The sequence below is a fragment of the Passer domesticus genome, chromosome 9 (assembly GCF_036417665.1).
Source record: "Passer domesticus isolate bPasDom1 chromosome 9, bPasDom1.hap1, whole genome shotgun sequence".
In the NCBI taxonomy this organism is placed as follows: domain Eukaryota; kingdom Metazoa; phylum Chordata; class Aves; order Passeriformes; family Passeridae; genus Passer; species Passer domesticus.
In genome coordinates, this window is record NC_087482.1 from 25152535 (window position 1) to 25178511 (window position 25977).

The window sequence follows — 25977 nt, forward strand, 5'->3', positions numbered from 1 at the left end:
GATATAGATAGATATAGATATATAGATATATAGATATATAGTGTTAGCCTTGGGTTTGAATGCTGCTTTCCCATTTACAGATAAATAGTTTTCAAGCTGGAACAGATTAATAAAACTCAACTTCCTACATATCTCTGCTGTCACACTTGCACTGTGAGCTGCAGTTCATACTCTGAGCAATGAGAGGCTCCCTGCCCAAGCTCCCAGAACAGTTCTTAATGACAGGCCCAGGCACACTGAGTGTGCCAAGGCAGGCTGGAGAAAGAGACAAACCTGGCTGTTCACAATCCAATTAAAATCTAATCACGAAGAAAACAATTCTCATTTGCTGGTTTGGTGCACAAGCTGGATTCCTTTGAAGAAGTCCAGTTTAGCTCCATAAGGAGCAGCTCATCCCGGCAGGAGCAGCTGGGATCTGCTTTGCTGGGTGCTGGAATCCTTTTTCAGCGGGCACAGAGATCAGCTGAGGTGCTGAGAGCAGAAGGATGATGTAACCATACCCAGAGTGCTGTGGGGAGGCTGGAGCACTCACACAAATATCTGAGGCTCAGCAGAGAAGAAAGCTTGCACAGCACACACAACAACAACTGCAGGCTCAGGGGTCTCAGCCCTGCTGCTGCTCCCGACCTCCAGCACCAGGTCTGTTCTGTTCTGCCTCAAAGCAAGCCAGCAAACCCTTCTGCTATTGATATGCAAACATGCACACCAGGCATTTGCTTTATTTCAGCCTTCCCAGACCTGACAGTGCCTAACAAACAGCTTGTACCGGGGTGCAGAAAGCTCGGCAATGAGAATTGCTGGAGTTTTGCTCCTTTTGCATACTAACACTTCGTATTCTCCTAGAGCTGACAGCTCCCTCATTCACTCCACTGATGGCAGAGCTCTGGAGCCAAACAGAAGTTGCACATAAATCTCCTCTCTGGTTTTCCTTATCTTTTCACAAAAACAGTGGCTGTGAAGGCTGAACTGGAAGGCTGGGGCTGGGATTTTGTTCAGTACCCTACAGAAATGGGGACAAGAGCAAAATCAAAGCTCCTGGATCTGTGGAGGATGGAGGCAGAGGGGTGCAGGCATCCAGCCAGGGACTGCTGCTGGTCAGACCTGGACTGGGACTCCTGGGGGAATACAGAATTCCAGCCATGATCTGGCTGTGGAGTGCCTGAGCCAGCACCTGTGAGGGAACAAAGTCCTCTGCTCTTCTGTGCCCTGTCCACCCTGCTGTCACTGCAACATGTCTGGAGCGTCAGCTCTGTGAGCTCTGTGAGCTCTGTGTGACAGGGGCTGCTGAGGGTGCTGGACATGGCCAGCTCAGTGCTGCACAGCCACCCCAGGGAGCTCCACAGCCCCAGCAGTGGATCCTGATGGAATCCAGGCTGGGCACCTGCAGCACCTCCTGCTCCAAAGCCTCCTTCTCCTCCCAGGTTCCTGGGCCCCCAGGGGCTGTGCAGGGTGAGCAGAAGCTCTGGGTGGTGCTGAGCCAAGCCAGCCACGGCTCCTGAGCCACGGAGAGAGGAGATGAACGGAGCATCAGGCAGGAGCACTGGGAAGAGGCAAAGTCCAGGTGGAATGAAGAGACAAACAAATGGCACTGCAGAGGAGTCCCATGACAACAGGGCTCACAGCAACACACAAACAGGAAGGGAAGGAAGGAGAGCAGAGTGAAGTTTAACCCGCAATTATTTTCTTTGGCTCATTTCCTTTCCAGCCAGCCTTCCACACTTGGATCAGCAGGTTAATGTTACCATCACTGATCCCCCAGCAACGCTTTGGAAATTCACATGTGCCACTGATTTAGGAGCATAAGGTCCCAGATATGCTCTTCTCTGGGATACAAATGCCTTGTGCTCTGACACCTAAACCAGGGTGTTGCTCTGCCCTTTTATTTCCCACCTCATCACTTCTGGTACTGATAACAGAACAGTGGTTTATTTTTCCATTGGGTTGTTCATCATGTTAATCAAGAGATGCAAAGCATCAAGGTTATACTAATGTCTCCCACAAATAGTATCCAACTAGTAAGGTCTGGTTACCAGGAAATGTTTTCCTGTGGCCCTTTGCTGGAAAGAAACACATCTCAGGCCACCCCTCTTTGGCAGCAGCTATCAAACAAGGAAAAAGAGAGCAGTGTCTAAAAGGAAATACCTTTTTTTTTTTTCCCTTTTGGAACTGAATCCAAGAATATTCTCCGGGTGAAGCCCTGTGGAAGGGGCATACAGCTGAACCAACAGCCTTTACTGCACACTCTGAGTAACACAATAAACGCACACCAGGCCATTTTCCCCAGCCACACTCTTTGATCCCTGCCTTCCCCTCTGCTGATTGCTGCCTTGAAGAATCTCAATTGATCCAAATCTTGGCTGAAATCTTAGGAAAATACTGTTGGAGTGGACAACATGAGTATGAAAGTATTTGCCTGGAGCCCAAGGAGGTCTTCACACTGGGGTTTTGTCCTTCAGTGTGATCCCACCACAGCTGTGCTGCTGATGCTTTCTGCCTCTGCACCCTGGACTTCAGAACTGCACTAAGGCTTGAGAAAATTGGGAGGAGTGGGAGAAATCCTTTTCCTGAGTGTCCTTTCCCCGTGTGCCTGCAGATGTTGGCTGTTGCCAGTGCTGTTGGTGCTATTTCGACCGCTGTGCTCAATACGGGAGTTCAGGGCAGGGCAGCTGAGCTCCCCTGGATTTTAACAACCCCCAGAAGGAGCAGGATGCAGTCAATGCTGTCATCTGGAACCCGTGATTACACCCACTCCAGTTATCCTGTCAATTCAGCAAGGCACTGAGGGGAGCTCCCCTCGAGAGCTGCTTGGACCCAAAAGAGCTAAAAGTGTTTGCCAGGCACTGTGTCCTGCACATCTCACATGCACACACACAAAGTCACACCTGTAAAAAAGTGTTTCTCCATCTCATTGATCAAGCCTATGAAACTGATCCTGCCTAGTGCTCCCAGGCTGCTGGGAGAGCACAGACTGAAATGAAGGTTTCTAAAATCCAACTCTGCCTCTAATATCAACTTTCCCCTGCAGCTGAACAAACCGTTCGCTCCTTTCCTCTCCCTCAGTCTTTCCATCTGGAAAATGAAGACATTTGCATCTGTGCTGTGGGTGCCTGTGCTGTGCATTTTAATCAGCAAATGTTTATAAAAATCATTTCAGGAGGAAAACCTAAGTAGTTCTGATTTAACACATTTATTTATGTTTTTGTGGAACAAAACAAAACCCAGCAAAGCCCACCAAACCAGGGATCCAAGTCATTGTCCATGGAATTAATTTTCCTTCAGGTTATGGCACAGACACCTCAGGCCTGATATTAAATATGAAGGAGTTCTTATTGCAACTCCAGATCTACCAGCTATCACAACACACAAAATGGTAACAGGCAGCAGATTCAACTCTCCTCCCCCTCGTCCAAACCACAGCCCAGTCCTGGACCTCTGAGTGCCACCACACTGAGCAGGGACTGGCAGCTCCCACATCAGCAATTCCTACTGGAAAAGGTACTTCCCCTGGACAGCATCCCCTAGGTACATGCTCCCACTGCCCACATTTGAAAACTTCTAAGTGCCCAAAACACTTCCTAAACTCCAGGCTGCTCACACCTCATATGTAGAAGGTCTGTGAATTTTTTTTTCAGAGATCTAAAGGAATGAGGAGTCTGGATTAAACTGAATTTCAGCAGGATGTTTCACTTCGGTGAATGCAGCTGTTGGAGGAAGCAGCCACTAAGCTGTTTCTTGCAAGAGGCATGAAAATATAGTTTTGCCTTGCTGTAAAGCACTTTTTTTCCCCCAAAGTTGTTTCTTTTCCTGTCATCTCCATTCTCATGCTTCAGGAGGTGACTTTTTTCCTCACCTTCAGGAGGTGAATTTTCCAATGGGCACAGCACAGCAGCCTGGCAACCTTCTGTGCTTTGCCAAATCTCAATTTCCTGCTTCTGAAGGAATCCCCTCTAACAAATGCAGAGGCTTCTGCCTGGGAGAATTTTCAAAAAAGTCCCAACTTCTTCCCTGCCGTTCTTTCCTTCCAGAATAAAAATTCTCTCCTGGACAAAGAGAATTTCCCTCCGAAGGTTTTCAGTTCCCAGCAGGCTGGGGAAGGGGAGATGCCTGGGATTTTTAACAGCACACCTGCACAGCTTACAGGTTAAACTTGCAGCTGCTCCGTGGCGCTGGACTCCTGGCTGTCCTTGCAGGGGATGCATTTCTGCTGTGACAGCACTGCCATTCACAGACAAGACTTCCGAAAATCGGTGCCTGCCCAGGGAATGCCCCCCAGCAAAGCACTGGGTGCCAGGAAGACCCTTCCCCTCCCTGCACTGCCCAGCACTGCCCAGCAGAGCCTCCTCGGTGCCAGCAGCAGCACAGGAGCCCAGGGGGCTGAGCAGCCCCAGCCGTGCCCCGGTGCTCAGCTCGGGTGTCTCACACCCACCAGGCACAGCCGCGTTATGAATAGAAAGGTATCGATATTTTTTTTAGGTTGCAGAGTTAAAAACAAGTCAGACCAGTTGCTGTAAGTTAGTTTCACTGCTGAAGAGGAGTTCTTCAATTACCTGTTAATGGTTGGTGATTAACCATTGTCCCCCTGATGCTGGCCGCTTGCCAGGGAGGGACACGGGACAGACCCTCCAAGTACGAGGAAAATAGCAGTGACATCAGAGCCAGTATGCAGATGAGAAATGCATTGCGCCCCGGATTTTTACAGTTTTCCCAGGAAACCCCCTAAAATTACGAGCCAACAAGTGACCTAAGTGACGCCTAAGGATGGGAACGTAGTCCCATACCTGCTTGGATCCTTATTTCTTCTCACCCTAACCTGAAAAGATGTTGATTAAAGAGAAGCCCCGGGGTGTTAGACAAAAAAGCCAGGAATCTGCTAATCTCTCGTGAGGACGGAATCCCCAGCTCTGTCTGCAGACCAGCGGACACAGCTGCATCATCCTCCTTCTCCGTGCCACGCCTGGGAGCTCCGGCGGCGTGGGCGCAACCCGTCGATTTCTCCCCACCTGAGCTGATTCTTCTTAATAAAGGCATTAAAAAAGGAGAAAGATCTCCTGCCCATTTATTTCAGCCGGGGGCTCGGAGCCCTGCAGGAGTCCCTGGCTGTGGCACTGCCCAGCCCTGGGCTGCCCCTCAGCACCGGGGCTGTGCCCTGTTCCCCGAGTTCTGCAGGGCATGGCTCGGCTGGGAGTGACACCTGACTCGTGTCTTCGCCCTCCAGAAATCCAGCATTTCACCAAGAACTTGAAGGTCCCCAATTTCCCCCTCAGTTTGTGTATGGAATACCAAACTTTCACATCCAACGTGCACAGTCTTTACTGTCCAGGTTACAGAAAAGCCAAAAACATGCTCTGGATCTTCAAATACCTGACCAGGTATGTAACTACAAGCACAAATGCTGCAATTCTAATGGTATGCATTTATAAATTCAAGGCCTCGGTTTTTCCCTAAGCTGCAGACCAATATCTTTTAGTACCATTTAACTGACAAAGCCCCCTGTTTTAACTTACTTTTTTTTTAATATTAGGAAAAAAACCCTAGATTATTGCTTTCAAATAGTACTGTGTTTTAAACCAAATGATAATTTAGTGGGGAATTAAAGGTCATTTTTAATGGTATTAAGCAGTATTTTTCTCTTCCTCAATCACTTAGAAGAGCACAAAGCAGAGTTCCTCTCTTTCTGGGTGGACCCCTGGATGCTGCACATGGATGAGGAGAGTGACCCACCCTCAGGAATCCAGCAGAGACCCTGGCAGGCACTTCCCAAAGTCCTGCCCTGGCTGAGGAGAAGAGCAGTGCCCACATTCCTGGCTGCACAAGGCCTGGGAAAACACAGGAGAAGGGGGGAGTTTGGACCCGAGTGTCTCTGTGACCTTCTCCCAGGGACAGTTCCTCAGCCCAAACAGCCTTTAAGCCACCTGACACCTCCCAGCCTGCTTAAAGACACCCCAGATTTCCATGGCACTCCCATCCCACGCCCAAACCCGCTGCCCATGAGCCCTCACCGTGCACAGCACTCAGCTCCAAACTCCCAGGGCTCAGACCCACCCCTGCTCCACAGCACAGGACCTGCTGCCATTCCTGCCAGCGAGCCTACAGCACATCAGGGCATTGCTCATTCTGCTCCTGAAGATCTCCATAAAACAGCACTCTGGCTATGAATTTTAACTTTAACTCAGCTTGTGACTTCAGGGGGTTTTCCATTCCTTTACTTCCAGCTGCATGTGGAAATTAAAAGCTCCATAAGATCACCATCTCCCGGTCAAACTGCTGTGCAAAGCCTGAAAGCATCAGCTGTGATCCCATGACTTTCTGACAAGCAGCTCCTCGAGACCTTGGGGTTTTTAATGGGAATCTTGTAACTCCCTTGAGCTCCGATTCCTGCTTCCCTCGTTCCGGCCATTCCGCGGCTTTCAGGGAACACGGTCAGACCAAACCCAGAGCAGTCCCACTAACTGGTATTTGGCAAGCCCAGCAGTGATTAACCCCTCATTAAAATAAAAATATATTAATCTACTATCACTAATCTAATATCTCTTAAACCCAATGACTCTGACAGGAACTAGCAAAATTGTTGTAAAAATGTATTAGGCCCAAGAAATGTATTACATATACTAAGAGCTATAAAAAATAAACGAAGCCCCCTAAATCCCAGCCCCTTCCCCCCAGGCAGCCCTTACATAAGGACAGAACACCTATGGACACAGGCCAGTGCTCGGGGAACTCTGCTGAGAATCCATTCTCGTGTCTGTCCCACGGATCCGCACCTTCCCATGGACAGCACTGCCAGGAGATCGATTTTTATCCACCTGAACCACACTCATGGTTTGCATCAACCCCTCCTTCCCCAACTGCATGGATTGCAGCGATGGAACCGAAACATTCTGCTCCCTCTGCTGTAGGATTGTTTATTGTTCCGATGATTTATTTAAAGGCGGATACACAAAGAAGAATAAATACATCCAGCAACAAAATCAACAGAAATTCACCCGAAGGGATTCAGGGTGGGCACGGGCTTGATTGACTAAATGCAAATAAGAAACCTGAACCTCCAGCCTGGAATCAATGCCAGCAATCTACATAACACAGCACATCAGCTGCGATGATTAACACCCTTATTTTTCTGCTGAGAACTTGATATGCATTTATAAGGATGAAACACGACATTCCGTTAATTCCAGCAAGTTAAACGAGTAGCTCTGCCCTGAAAAGCCTGGCTTTCTGTCATTACCGGGGAAGCAAAATCCTCGTACATGACTACTTCAGGCATAACAGAAAGCTGTATAACTAGAAAATGTCACCCGCTGCACCCGGAACGCCCGGCTTTGCCTCCCCCCAGCCCAACACATGCAGAAACAGAATTTACTAACATTTCCCCCCACCGCCAGCCCCACACGTTAAACCATCCCCGCAGCGAAGCCCGTGCTGCAGCAACTTCTGCACTGCATCATTCGCCTACCTCTGACTTCCACTGCATCATTCGCCTACCTCTGACTTCAGCGGGCCGCGGGCAGACGGCACCAGCCCTCCAGGCGGGGCTGCCACAGCTCCCCTTTGCGGCGGATGCGCAGCGAGGGCTCCGCCGGGCGCTGCCGGGGGCTGGGGCCGGGGGCTGGCCGGGCTCCCGTGCAGCTCGGCGCATTTGCCGAGCATGGTGCGACGGGCACAGCCCCGTGCGGGAGCGGCCGCACCGCAAGGTCAGCGCCCCGCAGCCCTGCAGCGCTGCTGCCGCCGCCCGCCCAGCCTCCCTCCGCCCGCTCTCCCCGCCAGCGCCCAGGTGATGCTCGCTGCCGCGCTGCTCTGCCCAAAATGGAGCGTGGTTATCACCAGCAGCAACTCGCGGCTCCGCGTATGGAACAATACCCGCGGCAGGATGCCCTAGCGCAACTTTCACTGTGTGTCTGTCTTCTGTTCTGTCTTCTGGGTGTAATTTTGTTAATGGTTGGTTTTTCCTCCGGATTGTCCTCTTAAACACCGCTGGAGCAGGCAGAAATGTGTCAGCCCCTCCGAGGTCCCGCGGTGTTCCCTGCACCTGCCCCTGGCCTCGGGCAGCTTTTTGCAGGGCACTGGAGGGCTGAGCTCCTGTCAGGAGCTGGCTGGGGCTCCCTGGAGGAAGGCACCCACCCTCCTCCCCGTCAGACCCCCCAGGCTCCAAAGCTGGTCTGTTTTACACTCTGGGAACCTCTGAAAAATGTGTGGGTCAGGCTTCTCCTCCTCCCACAGAAAACACCTTTGCCCCACCTCTTCTCTTCTGCAGAGCCATCTCCCTTACCACCGAGCTGCCTGCTCTGTGCTTGTGCTACTGGGGCATTTCAGTGCTGCTTGAACTCAAACACAGAGCACAGGTCAGATCACTGATGTTTCTGGGTGCAGGGCAGCCCAAAGAAATTTAGGGTTTAAAATAATGGATTACATTTAAAAAGTAACTCTGTTTATGCTGTTTCTGGTCAAACTTGAGTGAAGTTTTCACCGTGCTCTTTAGCACAGTCTCAGCACAGACTCTTCCAGTGATGCTCAGCAGTTGTCATGGTTCAAACATCAGCAAATCATACACATGTAAAGAAAAGAGTAAACTAAGATATGTCCAACCAACTAGCAGATCTTTTTCACTTTTGCAGAGAAATCCCTTGAAAAGGAAAATTTTTAAACGAGAATTTCTCCACTACTTTTCTGGAGTTTTGCAAATGTAGTGGCAGGTCAGGAGCTTGATGTTAGGAGTTTAATCCGCACAAACAGCGTCTGAAGGACTGCATGCAGCCTCTCCTACCTGTCAGACATCTGTGCAGCGCGTGTGATGATGGTACCTGACTGCAGCACACTACTGACTGCCTTTAGCCAGAGGTAGGGAAGTGCCCCTGTCCCTGTCTGGCACGGAAATACCACGAGTTCAGCTGGGCTGCACTCAGAGCCCAAGGCTTTTACAGCCCTTTTCTCAAATTTGATAAAGGGTTTCTGTGGCCTGCTTCAGTTCTTACTCCTCTGATGATAAAATCACTGCATTTCATTCAGCTCAGTTAGTTTTCTGGGCTGGCATCACTAATGGAGACTTTCAAAGTCTCTACAAGGTACTGGAAGCTCTTCCAAGGACTGGGAAGCATGGCAGAAATGTGACTCAGGACTGACAGACGAGGTGTTCCCCTCGTGACAAACCCTCCCCAGCTCCCTGCTAACCAGGGGCTGCACCAGGCTGCCAGTCCCAAACCCCAGTCCCAAACCGCACTGGGTCATCTGCTGGCTGTTCCCTCTCCTTCCCTCATTTTGTCCTCCCCAGGGACAGGAAATCTTTCCAGTTTGCTGTCCCAGGGACTGCTCCTTCCCACACCCCCCATCACCCCAAGCTCTCGGCTCTCCTCTGAGGGGGAACACGGAGTGGATGCTTTTAGGAGACACAGGGGATTTTTCACCCCTTTAAGGAGAAATGTCATCCCATTTCAGGAGAAATGTGGTGTTCCAAGGGCCTGGGAGCTGAGGTGTGTTTGGGACAAAGCCTTGGCTGCCAGGTGAGCTCCCTGCAGAGCCATGGTCACGAGCACGGGAATGCGGCCACCCAGAACCAGGAGGAAGGGAATTCAGCTGGGAAGGGAAGTCCAGAAACACAAAGGCTACAGGAGCAGCCCTGTGTGCTGGGCTGTCCCCTCATCCTCCTGAGGTGTTCCTCTGGCAGGAGCCCAAGCCCTCCAGTGCAGCCAGGACCTGTCTCCTGTGTGAGGTCGCTGCTGGATGACAGCGTGTCCAGAGAGTCCCTTCTGCAGAGAGCTGATCTGTGACAGGCTCCCTTCCTCATCCTGGCCATGCAATCTGTCACTGAGAGCACACAGCTCTCTCTTCAGGGCTCAAGGTCAAAACACACCCAGCCCAAAACCTCAGACATCTTCCCAGTGACTGAGGTGCCTCCTGCATCCTCCTGGAATGGCTTTCCAGTAAAGATGGGGGGGGGGGGAAAGAACAGCAAGAAAACCCTAAAAAATCTGAATGTGCTGCCTCTCCAAAACCTGAGAACTATCAATCCACACCAGAGGTCCTTACCAGCCTGCTTCAGCTTCCCCTGAGGAAAAACTGGAGATGATTTCCACTGCCTTCTGTTCAGCACTTCTGAGATTCTCAGTGCAAAGATGCTGAATAAGTGCAAAATGTTATTGAAATCCATATTGGTAAGAACAATTTCTATCACTGCCGCAATAATTAGAATAAAACCCAGGAGTATCAAGGCTGCATGCTTCCAGAGCAGCTGGAGCTGGAGTGTGGTGAGCAATGATCTGGCTGGGGCTGACTGGAGGAGGGCATCCATCCTCCTGCTCCGTCAGAGCCCCGAGCTGCAAACCTGATCCCTTGCTCACCCTGGGAACAGCTTGGTTCCTGGGTGTTATTTTTGCTGCACTGCTGAAGTTGTTTGGGGAGATGGAGGAGGTCATTGTTTCATAAGAGCTGATTCACTTCTCCTTATGTTTTCATCCTGAAGCCTCGCAGTGACTCCGTGGGCTCAGCCTGTTTGGAAGCACATCAGTTGTGATGTCACCAGGAGGATTTTGACCTTCAGAGGCAGAAAAGCTCCCAGTGTGGAGCCCAGACACCTGGGATGAGGCACTGGGGCGTGGGAAAACCAGTCAGAGCCTGAGGAGTCCAAAAGGGCTCTGGTCCCAGGAAAGGCAGCGTTTGCAGAAATCCTGATAAAAGTTGTGGAATGACACTGGAGTGGCTGGTTTGCTTTAAAACAGCATAACTTGCACCTTTTACCTCAGCTAAAAGTCCAGCACCTTCTCAGGGGTGTTCTCCTCAAAGTCAGAGCAGACAAAGCTCAACACCACGCAATTCTGACCTCACTTTTCTTTACCCCTGGAAACTCAGGGAAGTCCTAACAAGCATTTATCAGAATTACCCTTGTCCTAAAGCAGGCCCACAGACAAGATAAAAGTGTCAGGAAGCTCTGCCTTGACTGGCTGCAGATTGCAAATTGCAGCTAAAAGGGCATCAGTCCGAACTGTGCTGCCTTCCTGCCTCTGGGCTGCCTCAGCTCCTGCTCACAGCTGCCATCCTGTGTGCCTGCCCCTCCAGGGGTATGAGCCAGGTTTGGGCTGTGCCAGGTTTGGGCTGTGCCACTGAACAAAATCCCCATCCCAGCCCTCCTGACCCCGCCCCAGCCCCGTGCACAGACAGAGCACACAGCCTGTGTATTTTATATTTTAGCACAGCCTAAGGAAACAATTCCAAGCTCCTCCCCAACAAGAGCCAGCGCTCCTAGAGCCAAGGCACCTGCTGGGCCAGCAGTGACCATGGCTGAGCAAGCTATTCCAACTATCCCTTATTTCCTTGGGAAACCTCAGCCCAGGACACTGCATTGTGGTCAGGCACTGCCTTGGTTCTGCAGCCCAGAGCAAAACCACTCCAGCCTGGCCTGTCAAATTCAGCACTGCAGGGCCTGGACTGGGGTCACGCAGACTGGGGTGGATTTAGTACCCTGGAGGTGTCCTGGCCAGGATGGCTCTCTAGCCCATAAATACAACTGCAAAAGGTCTTGGAACCTTCATAAATTCAGAAACCTTCCCTCCATAAGCATATTAATAAAAGCAGATAAACTCAAGCAAATGTTACCTGCTGGGTGCAACAACTATGGCCTCTGAGAGTTATGGGGGTCAAAACGAAATCACTCTTGAGTAATTCATTTTCACTATGATTTTTTCACCATCATCTCACAGGATTTAATTTTTTAAGATAAATTCAAATCGATTTTTTTTCATTATGGACTACTGACTGCCAAAACAGAGCTGAAGGTAGCACCTATGTGCTGTCACCCACAGAGCCATTTCAATCACCTTTAGAATAATACCCAGGCAAGAGGTAAGAAATTACAGCACAGAGGGCTGGGAATTAGAGGACAGATAGCAGCTTTAGCTATTTGCTATTGCTGGCAATATTTTAGCACCAGCAATGGAGATATGCAAGAACATCAAGCCAGATGATTTCATTGCTGCTGTCTGTGGAAGCAGAGATGAATCCTGTAGCTGACACCTCCCAGCTCATCTGCAAAGAGGGGAAACCGCTGGGGACTGAAATAAAGCTCAGCCAGTGCTGGGCCCCGTGAAAATCTGGGAAATAGAGAAACATGTTCCCTGTATATATTTTAATTTTCCTCCTGGCTATTTCAGAGGCAGAACAACAGTGAGTGAGTGGCTGTGGGCAGCTCCACACCAGGCTGGAGCTGTGCTGCTGCAGGTTCCTTTGCACCTTGCTCGTCCTTCCCGAGGTCTGAGGCTGCAGCTCAGTGAAGGGGGCTCTGCAGCCAGGGCCTCTGGTGCTGCTGCCACACCTGAGATGGGATCAAACATTCCACACTGCAGGGAACCAGCTGCCAGCCCTCAGAGCATGGCTGAGGGAGGGGCAGCAGCCCTGTAACTGGCTGTGCTTCACAGATAGGGAAGCATAGGCAAAAAAACCCCCCAAAAAAACAACAAAAAAACCCAAAAAAAGTCAGAGGCAAGAATTTTGATTAAAAATGGAGAATCACTGCACACTCCATTAATTCATTAAAATAAACCCCTAATGAGGGGTATCTATTCAAATGCTGAACAGCCTTACCAGTGACAGTGAATAATCTTGAGGCTGGCTGGAGTTTGTACCTGCTCTCCTCCTGCACGTTGGTCACTGCACTCTACAGACACTGCATGTGCTGAGGGTGATGTGGGGCATTTCCCAGGGATGAGAACAATCCCTGCCCCCTTTGTTGGGAGTGCTGCTCCCTTCCCAGAGAAGAGATCCATTTGTCTGTGTGTGGGTAAAGGCATCAGCTCCCCTCAGTCAGAGCCTGCTGTCACAGGCTCCTGTAACATCACATCCCTGGCCTTGCAGGGACTCTTTTTGTCACTTTGCTGCAGTTTATTTGATATACGTTCATTCCTTTAGTGAGGCAGCCTCAGCCACATTCTCCTTATTTCCCAGCTGGAAGTTTAATTGCTGGCAGGGCACACATTGAGGGGGGCATGGGGACCACTGCAGTGACTGCACTCCAAAATCAGAGTGATCACAACCCAACCAACCCACCCAGGAGCAGCACAGCACTGCACAGCTGGGAAATCACAGCACTGGAAAGCTGAAGCAGATTCAAATGTTGACACAAATCTATTTCAGGAAATGCATCAAAGAGCTGGTGGTGACACTCTCAGGGCAGCATAAACTGGGATGCGATAGAAGAAAGAAGTTTTTTACAGTGAGGGTGGTAAAACACAGGAACAGGGTGCCCAGAGCAGCTGTGGCTGCCCCGGATCCCTGGCAATGCCCAAGCCAGGCTGGACAGAGCTTGGAGCACCCTGGGACAGTGGAAGGTGTCCCTGGCATGGCAGGAGTGGCACTGGATGGGCTTTGAGAACTCTTCCAACCCGAACCATTCCAGGATTCTGTGAATTAGGTACTTGCATCGGGTTTAGTGCAAACAGAAGTTGTTTCCAAATATCCAAATTTTGCAAGGGTTTGGCCTCTGTTATTTGGTTGGTTCCACTTTGATCTTCCTTATTGAGACTGATCACCCTCAGCAAACCCTCCCTCCTTCCTCCCCTATCCATGCTCCACATCCCCCAAAGACGGGCAGTTCCAGGAATTTGGGCAGGTCCAGGAATGCCCTTTCCACCCTGCCAGTGTTTTATGACTCCCAGCCCCTGACCTGATGCTGGCAGGTCCCAGCTGCCCACATCCCACCCCCCACAATGCAGAGCTCATTTACACCAAAACCCCAGGGGAATTCTGCTCTGTCACTTCCCACGGAGCCTTTCCCACCCCCGGGCTCTGCCAGGACCCTTCCCTGTCACGCTGCATTTGCTCCTGGCTCCTCATCTCTCTCCAGGGCCTTGGGAAGGCTCTCAGCAATGTTCCTCTCGCCTGCTGCACCTGAAGTGCTTCCCAGAATTCAAGGTGCTCCTGCTGATCCTGGCTCCCTTTGCACTCCTGCCACACAACCTCGGCAGCTGCATTTGGAATATCCTGATCATGGTTATGTTTAATTGCTTATTGAAGCAGGGGCTGTGATTTAGCTGTGCCTTGAGGTGCTCCCTGCACCAGGTGAGTCAGGCAAACCCTCTCCTGTCTTGCTTAGACAAAGAGCCCACTTGCACATGACCATTCCTCAGGAAAACAAGATGAATTTGGTCCTTTTACCCAGTCTCCAGTTATTTAATGTTTGCCTTTTTTCTCTTCTACACTTATGGCCATGAAAGAGCAAAATCTCGATTTAATTTTTAAGACTTCTCCATATTTAACTACAGTTTGTAAAGGCTTCCCAGCACAGACTGCTCATTTGTATCTCCTCAGAACTGGTCCAAAATGCAAGTCACAGAAAATCATCCCTAGGACCTGCAGCCCATGAATATACAGTCATGACTGATATAAAATTTTAATACTTGACTGTGACTAAATGAGATAAGCATATTACAAAGAGAGAGGTTCATAATAAAATTCATTTTCCAAGGTCCATTTTGCAAAAAGCAGCTCATCTCTTTCTCACAGGGAACAGCACTTGGACTTGGAAAAAGGGTTTTGAATCTGAATCATCGGGATTTGCTTTCTTTGTTATTGAGATTTTCAGCCTTTTTTTGTTTTTAACTAATTTTTCAGAAAAAAGGAGGCTCAGATGCAGAACAGCCCAAAGGAAAAAAAATGCATAGGGAAATTATTGGCCTAGAATAAAAAGGAAATTGGAGTTTAACAGAATTTTTTCCACGTTCTTACAAGGAGCAACAACTGGAACAGAGGGACTGGGGGCTGGGCTGTGCCCAGGTGAGAGCCTCTGCCTGGTGCTTTTAACCCCACCCAATGATCAGTGAAAAGTGCAGACCTTCTGTAGACTCAAGATTCAAATTATGTGGGCAGCTTTTGCTTTGCTGGACAATTCTGTGGATTGTTTGACTGGACCAGAGTCTTATATAGTTCAAGGAAACCATGTTAAAAGGTGAATATTTTGAAGAAAATCGTTTCTTCCCCTTTCTGCAGATAAGAATCTTGAGATGGGGCAAGGTTAAGGTTTTGACACTACTCTCAGCTGCTGCACAGTGACAAGGACCAGGCAGATTTCTGGCTGGAAAACCCAACCCCCTCATCCATCCCCAAACCCTCTGGCTTTAGGGATGTTTCTTAGGTTTTTGGTTGGGTTTTTTGGGAGGGGAGGTTCAGTTCCCCACGTGGTCCCTGGCCTTGCTCCTCTCACGGGTCCTGCAGCAGCTGCAGCTCATCCAGGACCAGGAGCTCTCCTTTGGAATGTGAGTCACGAGGTGCCCCCGTGCCAAGGAGCAATCAGGAGCCAGCCACAGAGCTGGAAATAGAGCCCTTGACTTTCAATCTGCTGTAACAATTAATTTTTATTCACTTTAAAAACCCTTCTTCTCCTTCTCCTCAGGAAAGAAGAGAGGGTCTGTTTCCATCATTCCAGAAAGGAAGAGAGAGGGAAACAGCGCTAAAGGAATCTGTAGGAAGGTTTTGGGAAAATATTTATAATACTGGAAAAATATTGGAAATATGGGAAAAATATTTATAGTTCTACTTCCTGTCTGCCAGACTTGCCCAAACCTTCTCACTGAGCTGCTTTCCCCTCCTGCCAGGACAGACCTCCACACACCCAATAAATGCACAAGTTATGATGTGTAACTCATTTTTAGAAACCTGTGAGTTTCAGTGCCTTATAATCACAAACTATCAGAGAAATCACCAAAAAAAGAACATTTCCATCAATGTCAACATTGCTTAAAGGAGAGATTTAACAGGCAAAGTGGTCCTTACTTCACCTGCTCCTCTGTGCTTTCTGTCTGATGGGCTTTTACCTGCAGGCTCCTCCTCCCACTCTCTCCCAGAAGATGAAGACAAGAACTTGATTAATTTTTCAGATAATGTGTTAAAGGACTTGATCTATAAAATCAGAGATCCTCTAGCAGGGGAAACACAACTGTGGATCTTCTGTGCTACTGCTCTGCCTCATCTCCATGGATAAAATGAGGTATTTTGGAGCAAAAGATGAAATTTATTTCCAAACCCTTTTCTCTGCCTTTCCTTTCCTTTCTCCTTTCCTTTCTCCTCTCCTTTCCTTTTTCCTTTCCTTTCCTTTCCTTTCCTTTCCTTTCCTTTCCTTTCCTTTCCTTTCCTTTCCTTTCCTTTCCTTTCCTTTCCTTTCCTTTCCTTTCCTTTCCTTTCCTTTCCTTTCCTTTCCTTTCCTTTCCTTTCCTTTCCATCTTTAAAATGAAGAAACAGAGGGAATGCCTGTGGGAGTTGAGTGTGTATGTACAGGTACACCTCCACAGCTCCTCCAGCTCCTGAGGAGTTTGTTGGAGCTCCCTGGCAGTTTTCCCACAGCAGTGAAAATCCCAGAGAAACAGATAAAGCAGGATAATGCTGCTGTGGGGATTTTCAGGTGTGGTACAAATCAGAAGCTGTAAAAATTACATGAGGCTGAGGAAGGTTTTGTTTCTTTTTTCGGTAGAACTGTCAGTGCAAGATCAGGGACATGAGGAAAAGCCTGGGAATTGGGCACTAAAAAACCTGAATTCATTAATGCTGGAGTGCCACGGGGCTGCCTGGCAAGGAACCACAGCTCTGGAGTTACACCATCTCACCTGCTGCTGGAGCCCTGGAAACTGAGAATTCCAGACTTTCTGTGCTGCCAGGCACTGACCCCCAAGAGAACACTGCATTGACCTGAGGCTGTGGAGAAGCTTCCAAAATGGAATGACAGAACTGGGATTGTGGGTGTGCAGTTTGAATAGAAGTGTGTGATATCACAGGGTGGGGAACTCAGAGTTTAAGGGTTTAGAATATAGTGATATATATAAAGCAAGATGGAGGTTTTAGGGTAGAGGCTGGTCCTTCATCTTCACCTTCTTCTTCACCTTTTTCTCCATGGGTTTGGGTGGTTTTGTGTAATTGGATAAAAAAGTCCCCATTGCAGGCATGGGTGGTTGGTTATTGGGTTAAAAGTGAAAATAAATCTGGTGTCATTTCTTAATTGGACAGTTTATCCTTAAAAGGCCTTGTAGAGAGAGATTTTCAGTTTGTTGGAGTGCTGTAGAACTCAGGGTTTGTGAGACTGTAACATGGATAAAATTAATAAACATCTGAGTCCCAACAAGAAATACTGTCCAGTGCACTTTATCCTGATCCTGGCAGAAAAGAAGTTAAAACTGGACAACCTGCCAGCTGCCCAAGGGTCTCAGCAAGGTCCCTGCACCAGGACTTCCCTCTGGGAATGCTGCCTGCTCCTGATTTAACTTCACCACCACCTCTGCCCTGCTGTGGGACAGGGCTCAGGCCTCTGTCCAGCCCAAAGCTGAGGAAAAGCAAATACCACGTCACCCTGTCTGCCTGGAGGAGTGGGAGCTTCTCTGTGGGCAGCCAAGGATCCAGTCCCTGAGCCCCACAGAGCCACAGGAAGGGTCAGAATGGCCTTTACAGCACAAGCTGGGGTGAGAATATGGGCTGGAAATCCAAAATTAGCATTGGCACAAGAGTGCATGACCTGGAAGCAAATTAAATGGAAAGATTTCTAGTTCTGCAAGCAGCAAACTGTCAAAAATGACTGAATTATGAGAAAAAAACATACAACATCCTTGCTTGAAGTGGAAGGGATTAGTGCTGAAAGGCCAGGAATTCCCATTTCAGCCTCAGCTCCCTGGAACTGCTGCTTTTCCCATGTTTATGCATCACCCAGAGCCCCTGCCCCTCTCACCAGTGCCAGGGTTGGCACCACCCTTCATTCTCCTCCTGTCGGTGTGTGGAGGGCTGGCCAGGGGCTCAGGGGATTTCCATCTCCCACTCTGGCACTCCTGATGTGCCCTTTGGCCATAAATGCTGCCACAGCAGCACCTCTTCCCCAGGGGGATCCCTGCCCCAGGAACCACCCAGCACCAGCTCTGACAGAGGGCACAGAGAGAGCTGCCACTAAAAAATGTACAAATCAATATATTTTGAAAAGAAAGCATAGGCACGGCTGACTTTCAAGCTGCTGCAATTTTCCCAAGGAGTAGCTGCTCTTTGGAAATAAATACCAGAGTGACAAGTGGGACAGGAAGAATAACATTTTTCCATTTCCCTCTTGATGAGTGTACTTTACAGTCCATCAATCCAGCATATGCACAGCTCTTCCCAGGTGTAATACTGATTCAAAAGATCAATTCCTTAAATTGATCTCTTAGAAAAACTGATTTATTGTTTTACCAGCCCTTTCTCCCCAAAAGAACCTGGTGTTACACAACAAACTCAGAAGCTACTAATGAGAGCTGGAAATAGAACTCTTAACTTTCAATCCTGGATATGATAATTAGTTTTTATTCACTTTAAATAAACATTTTTCTCCCCCTCCTAAGTGAAGAAGAGCCTAAGTGAAGAAGAGAGAAGGTCTCTTTCCACCTTTACAAACAGGAAAAAAAGGGAAACAAAGCTAAAGAAATCCATAGGCAATATCAATATTTGGAATAACTTTCCTTTGCCTGTAATAGTGGGTGTGTATTTGGTTGTATGACTGCTAAGAGCTTTGGTGAATCAAGCAAAGAGTTGGATCATGAAAAATGCCCAAGATACCCAGCAAACAGGAATTTATCCTTTAGTTTGGAACAAGGTCAGCTTTAAAAACCCCTCCTGCTAAAATGCCAAGTGCTCAGCTGAAGGATGGAAACACAGAAAGAATGGTGCTAACTCACAGCTCCTAAAAATAGCTGTATTTTTAAAAGGGTATTTATGTGGAGATAAAGGTAAGGTTGGTCTGGTGTCCTCTCTTGATGTCAGCTCACTGCACTTTGCCACAGACATCACCCCAAGCCCCTTGAGGGACCCTTCAGCCCCATCCCCAGCCCATGAAGGACACGAGTCAAAGCTCTTTGAAAAGGCCAGGGCTGGAGGAACATTAGGGCAGCTTTTCTATTTCTGTTTCCAAATGCTCTTTCCGTGGCCTGTGGGAAGAGCTGAGCTCCCAATTAACTCCCCATGACCCGTACCTCCATTTCTTACAGGAGATGTGAAGCGTGGCAGCAGAAAGCAGAACCAGAGCATCACTGCAGACATGGAGAAAAGGGAAATGGCTGCATTAAAAACTGTTACTGAGCAGGGTACTGTGCTGAGCTGGCACAGGCTGCAGCCTGTCCCCATCTCCAGCAAATGAGCAGCATTCATCTTCCCTCCCTGCTCTTCAGCAAGCTTTTCCTCTGGGGGATGAATTGGCAAAAACAGCACCCTGGGAACGTTTTCCCAGGAAGGAACTGTTCTGTTGGACACACTGAGAGAGGGAATCAGCTTTCATTTGCTGTGGGAGGAGCAGGCTGCAGTCAGGACCAAGGACACAGCACACCTTGGGCATTTTGGGTGTCTGGTGCCACCAGCAGGGCTCAGCACCCAAGTGGTACCAAACTCCCCAGGGCCTCCTAGGGGGAGGGATTTGCCTCTCTTTATCATGTGAACAGTAACAGCCAGCAGTGCTTAGGCTCAGCGTTGAAGTAAAACAATTATTTCTTACAGTTAAGATATTCAGAATGAATTATGAGGTATGAGAAACACCTGCCCATTTTCAGTGATGTAGTTCTATGGCACCAAAGCTGAGGTAATGCTGGAGGAAATCCCCTGGGGGACAGGGCAATGGAATGGGAGGCTCTGAACCAGCACTCTGCCCACAAACTGGGCTTTTTTTAGCCCAAAATGGGATTAGTTTGTACTTCTGCAAAGCACATGCACACTCTGCCGAAATCCCAGCTAAGTGATGTCATGGTGGGGCATATCATCAATTTACACAAATACCCAGAACATGCAGAGATCAGACCCTTGCAGGGCATGCTCAGCACCTCATCCTTTCAAGATACATGTGCTGCGCAGGTCTGTGCCCTACAGGAACTCAGGAATGTACAAACTGGACATTTTTAATTCACATTTACTCTAAAGGTACAAACTCCCACTGCCCAGGGATGTCAGGAGGTCCCTCCTCAAGAGCTGGAACTCTGAAGACACCTGCACATCTTCATTACAGCTGGAAATGCTTTATTTATTTAAATAGATTAATTGCAGTCTGACAGCTGATAAACCCTGGCCTCAGGCAATAGTAAGGGAGAGTTTGGTTTGCCATGGGAGGAAATTATTAAAAAACAGAAAAACCATCCTCAAACGTCCAGCCAGGGCTGATTGTGCAGCTGAAGGTGTCAGTCCTAAGCCCTGAGTCCTTTGTCTGCAGCAGCAGCTGATGATGGGTGCTCCCCATCCTGTGCTGCAGCTGCCTCTGAAACATCCCTGCCTGGGTGCTGGAGTTATTAATGAGACTGTCTGACAGAACAGAAAACAGGAATCTCAGCAGCAATTTGTCCTGATACCTGAAAACACAACCCACACACTGAGTTTCCACAAGGAGAAGCCACCAAAATCCTTCCAAGCCTTCCCAGACTCTGGAGGGACTCAGAGCAGGTCTGAGATAATCTTACTGTATCCACCAAAGCTCCATCTGCCTCTCACCAGCTTGCTGAGCTCTACAGAACCAATTCCCTGGGACAGGATTCCCACTCGGTGTGGGCTCCAACCCCAGTTACAGACTCTCTGCTTTACATTCAACTATTACCCATTAAAATTAAGATTACCTATTAAAATCACCTATGAGCTAGTCACCTATTACCTGTTAAAATATGCACATTGTTTGCTTGGACTCTCCTCCCCAAACTACCCCAGAGCTGCCACCTCTGGCCCTCTGTGTCCCCACAGACTGAACCATGATTGTTGGAACAGAATATTAACATTTATGGAGTGCAGCATCCTTATGACTCCACTTAAACCTGGCTGCTCTGCAGTAATTCTGATTTACAGCCACGTTTGGGGAACCATCAGAATTACATCCAAGGGTTTGGAGAGCACTGCCTTGGACACCTGGCACCCTGCACAAACCCACAGCATGCTCTGAGACAGAAGTCAAGTCTGTTTCAATTCAAGTCCATAAATGCCCCATCAATTACAGAGCCAGGCCACCAGAATTAATTTGCATTCTGACTGTTCCACAGTTCTGTCAAAAATCAGTAGCAGATTCCCACACATTAGCAATTGTCTAAATCATTCCTTTCTCCTCCAAGATAAAAATTACATTAACTTGCACTGCTCTGGCTTCTGTTTTCCCCATCCCCATAAAACAATTAGTTACATGTTGGAGAGAATTCCTTGGCCCACTCTGCTGAAAGCATTTGGATTCAGTTTATCCAGATGTGCTCCTTGGACAGGTGCTCTTTCTCTTGTGGAAAGCAGAATAGAAAACATTACTCTGTAAGAAGTGACAACATTTCCTCACCTGCCTTCCAAAGCACAATAAATTAGCTCAATTCCTCTCCTCTGCCTTTGGTGACAAATTTACCAGCTGCAATTAATGCCACTCAAATTCTTTTTGCATTAATAATTAAAATATTGCCCTGTGACTGCAGTGGCAGGGATTTGCAGTGCTCTGCTTATCACTGGGAGCAGCTCCTGGATGATGCATCCCCAGAGTCACCTGCCTTTCCTCCACGTGCCTGCACTCGGATTTTTATAGGTGCTCACATCACCCTGAGCCACTTAGATAACACACAGATTTTATTTGATCACGGCAGAGCCATTGCTGCTCAGAAGTGAATAATTACCATTCCCCAGCCCAGGTTAAACCCTAACCACAGCACTGCAGGTCACAAATCACCTGACCCGTGTGGGCTCCTTCCAGCTCTGGCTGTCCTGGGATTCTGCCTCAAAAATCTGAACTTGTGATCATTCAGCTGCATCAAGGACTGGCTTGTGGCAGAGGAAGTGAAACCCTCTTTACACTGATAAATCGGGATTTATTTCATTTTATTTTACATCAGATGACAAAATGAATGGTAGGTTAAATTTTAAGCAAATCTAAGCAATAACTGAGTCTGTTCTGGTTTAAGGCCACCATGAGCTCCATCCCTGGCCAAGGACAGAGCAGCTGACCTGGAAGCTGGGGGGGTTTCCTGGGTGAAGGCACAACCTTCAGCCTCACTGCCCAGGCAGCTGGGACTGAGCCACTTCTGCCCCCAGACACATCCCTCCTGAAATCTTTATTATTTTATCCCTTTTGTTCCCACTGGAACACAAACTCCCTTTTTCGCTGGAAAACAAGGAACATGTGCACTGCGTGTACAGGACACACATTGTACTGTCCAAATTATCACCAAATTTTTTGCACGTGTTTCAAAAAGTTGCCTTTGCCTTGTACAGAACCTCCTGAATGCATGATAAAGCAGTGCATTTTTAGCTTTTCTAATTTTCCACGTGCATCAACACTAAATGGAACCTTCTGCAAGAGTTAAGCCTATTTTGTAGTACTAAATTTTCAGGTTCTCAAGGTCTCCTGAGTGGGAGTGAGCACGGAACAGAGGATTTTCCACGAGGCCAGCAGAGCACTTCAATGGGACTTTAAAAGCCTGAATAATTCCCCCAGCCAGGGACACTGGGGGTACTGAGCAGGGCTGACTGTCTCCTTCAATTACCTGTTCAGCTGTGGCATTTCACACTCCATATTCCTGCTAAATAAAGAACTTCCCTTCAGATGCCAGAGCATCTTCCTTTACTGGCACAGCTGATGCACCCACTGCATTTTTAACTAAAAACAGCCCTGAACCAACACTCAGCCCTCCTCAAACCTATCGAAGCTCACACCTGGGCAGCAAATCTGGCCTTGAAAGTTTACAAATATTTTTCTGCATCACAGGAATTTCAGCCTAGCTCATATGTGAGGATAAACATCAAATATCCAGCCCTGAGAGCAGGCACGACAGACAGGCTTTGCTGGGGACTCCAGCACTGAACTGAATGAATTTGATCCCACTTTGAAACAGTAAAACTTCCCTTTGGAGTCTTGTAGGTATTGTTTTATCTGTAATTCACATTGATACATACGTATATCACAGTTCTCCCTTACTTGGGCAGGCAAAGTTTTGTACTACAGATTGGATGACATATTTAAAGTGTAAATATCTTTCAGATCTTCATAAGGTTTGGTTTTGGTTCTTTTTTTTTTTTTTTTGTATCCCCAGCAACAATTCCACTAGCCAGATGTGTGATTGCCTGAGTGCCTGTAACTGAGAATTGTTACCTCTGTAAAGCAGAGTAATTGCCTCCTTTGCCATCTGAACACACACTATTTAACTCCAAACCAGCAAAATATCCACATTATGTGTCCCTGCAATGAGACCCAGAGGAAGGATGACCTTTTGCAAAGCAGTTGGTGGCAAAGGAGGGCAGTTTGGCTCAATAACAAAGACTGAGGACTTAAATGATTCCCTTCAGGCCCTCAGGAGATTTGGGCTCTCCCCAAACACCTCTTTCATCCCTGCTCCAGCTGCCCGTTTCTTCCAGAGCCTTGTACCAAGCTGACATTGCCTCTTCCAGTACTTGGCCCTCTTTGGTTTTTCACCTTTTCCATTCTCTGTTAACCCCCAGTGGAGGAACAATGGCCTGAACCCCATGGTTGAAAACGATGTGACCACCCAAATTCCCAGTCACCCCTCAGTCTGCTCTTGTTCCACCTGAAAATGCTGGGGGAAGCCTTGTAGATAAAATTTTAGAGAAGGGGTGAGAGGGAAAGAAGAGGTGTGGAGTAAAGAACAAAGTGAATTTCCCTGTGCTGCCCAACATGTGCCAGATCCAGTTCCCTCAGCAACAGGCCTGGATGTGGGGCAGGTTTGGGCAGAATCCCAAATCACACCACGTTTTATGGCCTCTGGTATCACACAAAGTGCCATGACCCTCTCAAATGAGCCCTGGCACGACAACAGCCCTGAGTTAATGCTCCCAGCACAGACAGCACGTGCAGCTCCTCCTGCAGTCTGGAGAAACCCAGGTCTGAATTCCCAGAACTGCCCTGCCCTGCCCCACCAGGCAGTTTATTGCTCTATCAAATACACTTCTTGTTTCATTTCAGCCCCGAAACTGCTAAAACTCACCCCAAACCCAACAGAGAGCAGTAGCTGATGAGGCAGTAGCACAATACCAAATTTCCATTGCTGCCAAAACATCTGCAGCTTCATCACGTGTAGGTTTTGCAAGCTTGCTCACCATAACATAAAGAATTTAATAGCCTAGAAATCACGTAAGATAGAAAATCACTGCTTTATTGTTAAAGCATAAACAATCTCTGCAATCCCAGCATCTTTGGCTGCAGTTTGTGCATTTGGATGATTGTTTTCACATCACATCTGGAGCTGTGACACTAAGGAACTGAAAACCCACGCGGTTACAGTAGCTGACATTTCAATACTGCCTTGATAGAATTTCCAAACTGCTCTTTGGACTCTCCAGCTGTGCTTGGGAATACTGGAGGAGGAATACTTTGAAGAGGGGAACAGATATAAAACCTATGCAACTACAGAGCAAGGGCTGGGAAAAGCAATTATCTCAATGTCTCAGTTGCAAAGTACCAGAATCATTTTTTCAGGGAGAAAACTTACTCGGGCACTGCACGGGCTAAAAGGAGGACTATTAAATAGCAGGGAAATTAAAGCAAAGGCTAGAAAGAAATGTCTCTTGCAGGGTTATCTCCAGCTACTCACACAGTGAGAGCAGCCCTGGGAGCCTCAGCGAGCTAAAATTCAGCACCAAAGACTAAAGGAGAAGGTTTAGCACCTTTTGTTGCTCAATATTGATCCTGGCTGAGCACACTTCACACGGAACAGGGATAATTTTCAGCAAATGACTGTCCTGAGCTGCAGAACACAAAATGAGGGGATACACACACATCCTCCTGCCTGCCCACTGCCTTTGTTCTCCACACCTCTGCACTGCTGCATTACACGGCTAGGCAGATGCTAAAACTGGTTTTAATTTCGCCTGGAAGACAGATTGCTGTGTGTGGGGTGCTGAGGAGAGCAGGGTTTAGTTTCTGTTGAAATGATAGGATGAAATTCAGCAGCTGCCCAGGCAGCCTGTCAGCCCCTCTGCTACTGCAAGCAGCCAGAAAGTTTAACACATGCACAGCTTTCCTTTCTACAGCCAAATTAAAAACAAACAAAAAAACCCCAAAAAACCACAAAAAACCCCAAAAAAAAAACCACCAAAAAAACCCAAAAAACCAATCAACAAACCAAGCCCCAGAGCAGGAGGCATCACGTGCAGAGCAGCCAGGACCCCTTCTAGGAAGGGAATTACCAATTCACATCACTCTGTTCACCTGCTAACAGGGCTGAGCACTGCAAAAGGCACTGGAAATGCAAAGTAAGTGGAGTAGATATTTGAAAGGGGAAACAGGGAGAAACTGAGGGGGGGAATAAAAAGCAACGAGATTTCCAAAACTCACCCATTATTCCCTGCAGATCACCAGAAGCTGAAGTGCTCTTATGAGAGTTCTTATTTCCATTCCATCCCTCTATCAAGTTCTTAATAGATTTAAACTTCAATTTCTTTCCTTTTTTTTTTTTTTAATTTTTAATTCTTTCTTCAAAAACAATTTTGGGTAAATAATTTAAAAGCCTGTGAGCTGGAGGCTGTGTGACTGCAGCCAGGCTGGGAAGGCAGAGCTGGAAAGCTCTTTGGAACCTCCTGTGAGCTTTAAACATCACTTCTGAAATTAAGCACGTTAACTATAATTAAAACAGATTATCAGCCACCTGTGCTGAGGGCTTTAGCAAGGTGCTTGGCCAGGGCACCACTCCATTAGAGCAGGCAGAGGAGTGAGCCCACATTGGCAGGAAGCTGCGATGGAGAGGGAAGAGAGGGAACTCAGCTGGCAGCTCCTGGAATTGCATGAGGGGCTGATTCCATCGAGGTGTGAGTGTACCTGGGAGGAGGAACAGCGCTCCTTATCCAGACACAGAGCTCATCAGCCTCAGGCCCACTGCTGAGCAGCTCTTCATAGGCAAATAAATCCTTACACATGCAAAAAAAAAAATTTCTATTTTTGTGGCCTATGTCATATAGGAGTGTGTGTGTGTGTATATATATATACACACATACATATATGTGTATTTATGTGTTACATACAATATATAATACATATATTATATATTTATATGTATT

The 25977-nt window shown here is 48.0% G+C and overlaps 1 protein-coding gene and 1 long non-coding RNA gene across 15 annotated transcripts in view; both read right to left on the reverse strand.

Annotated features, from left to right (window-relative positions):
* The window catches only part of IQSEC1 (IQ motif and Sec7 domain ArfGEF 1), a 281322-nt gene that overhangs the window by 79276 nt on the left and 176069 nt on the right, over window positions 1-25977 (reverse strand). The window lies entirely within an intron of this gene.
* Window positions 9993-25575, reverse strand: LOC135307730 (uncharacterized). The gene is made up of 2 exons (XR_010368396.1): window positions 25259-25575; window positions 9993-10479 (listed from the first exon to the last, which is right to left on the reverse strand). It is a non-coding gene; the product is annotated as an uncharacterized LOC135307730 (long non-coding RNA).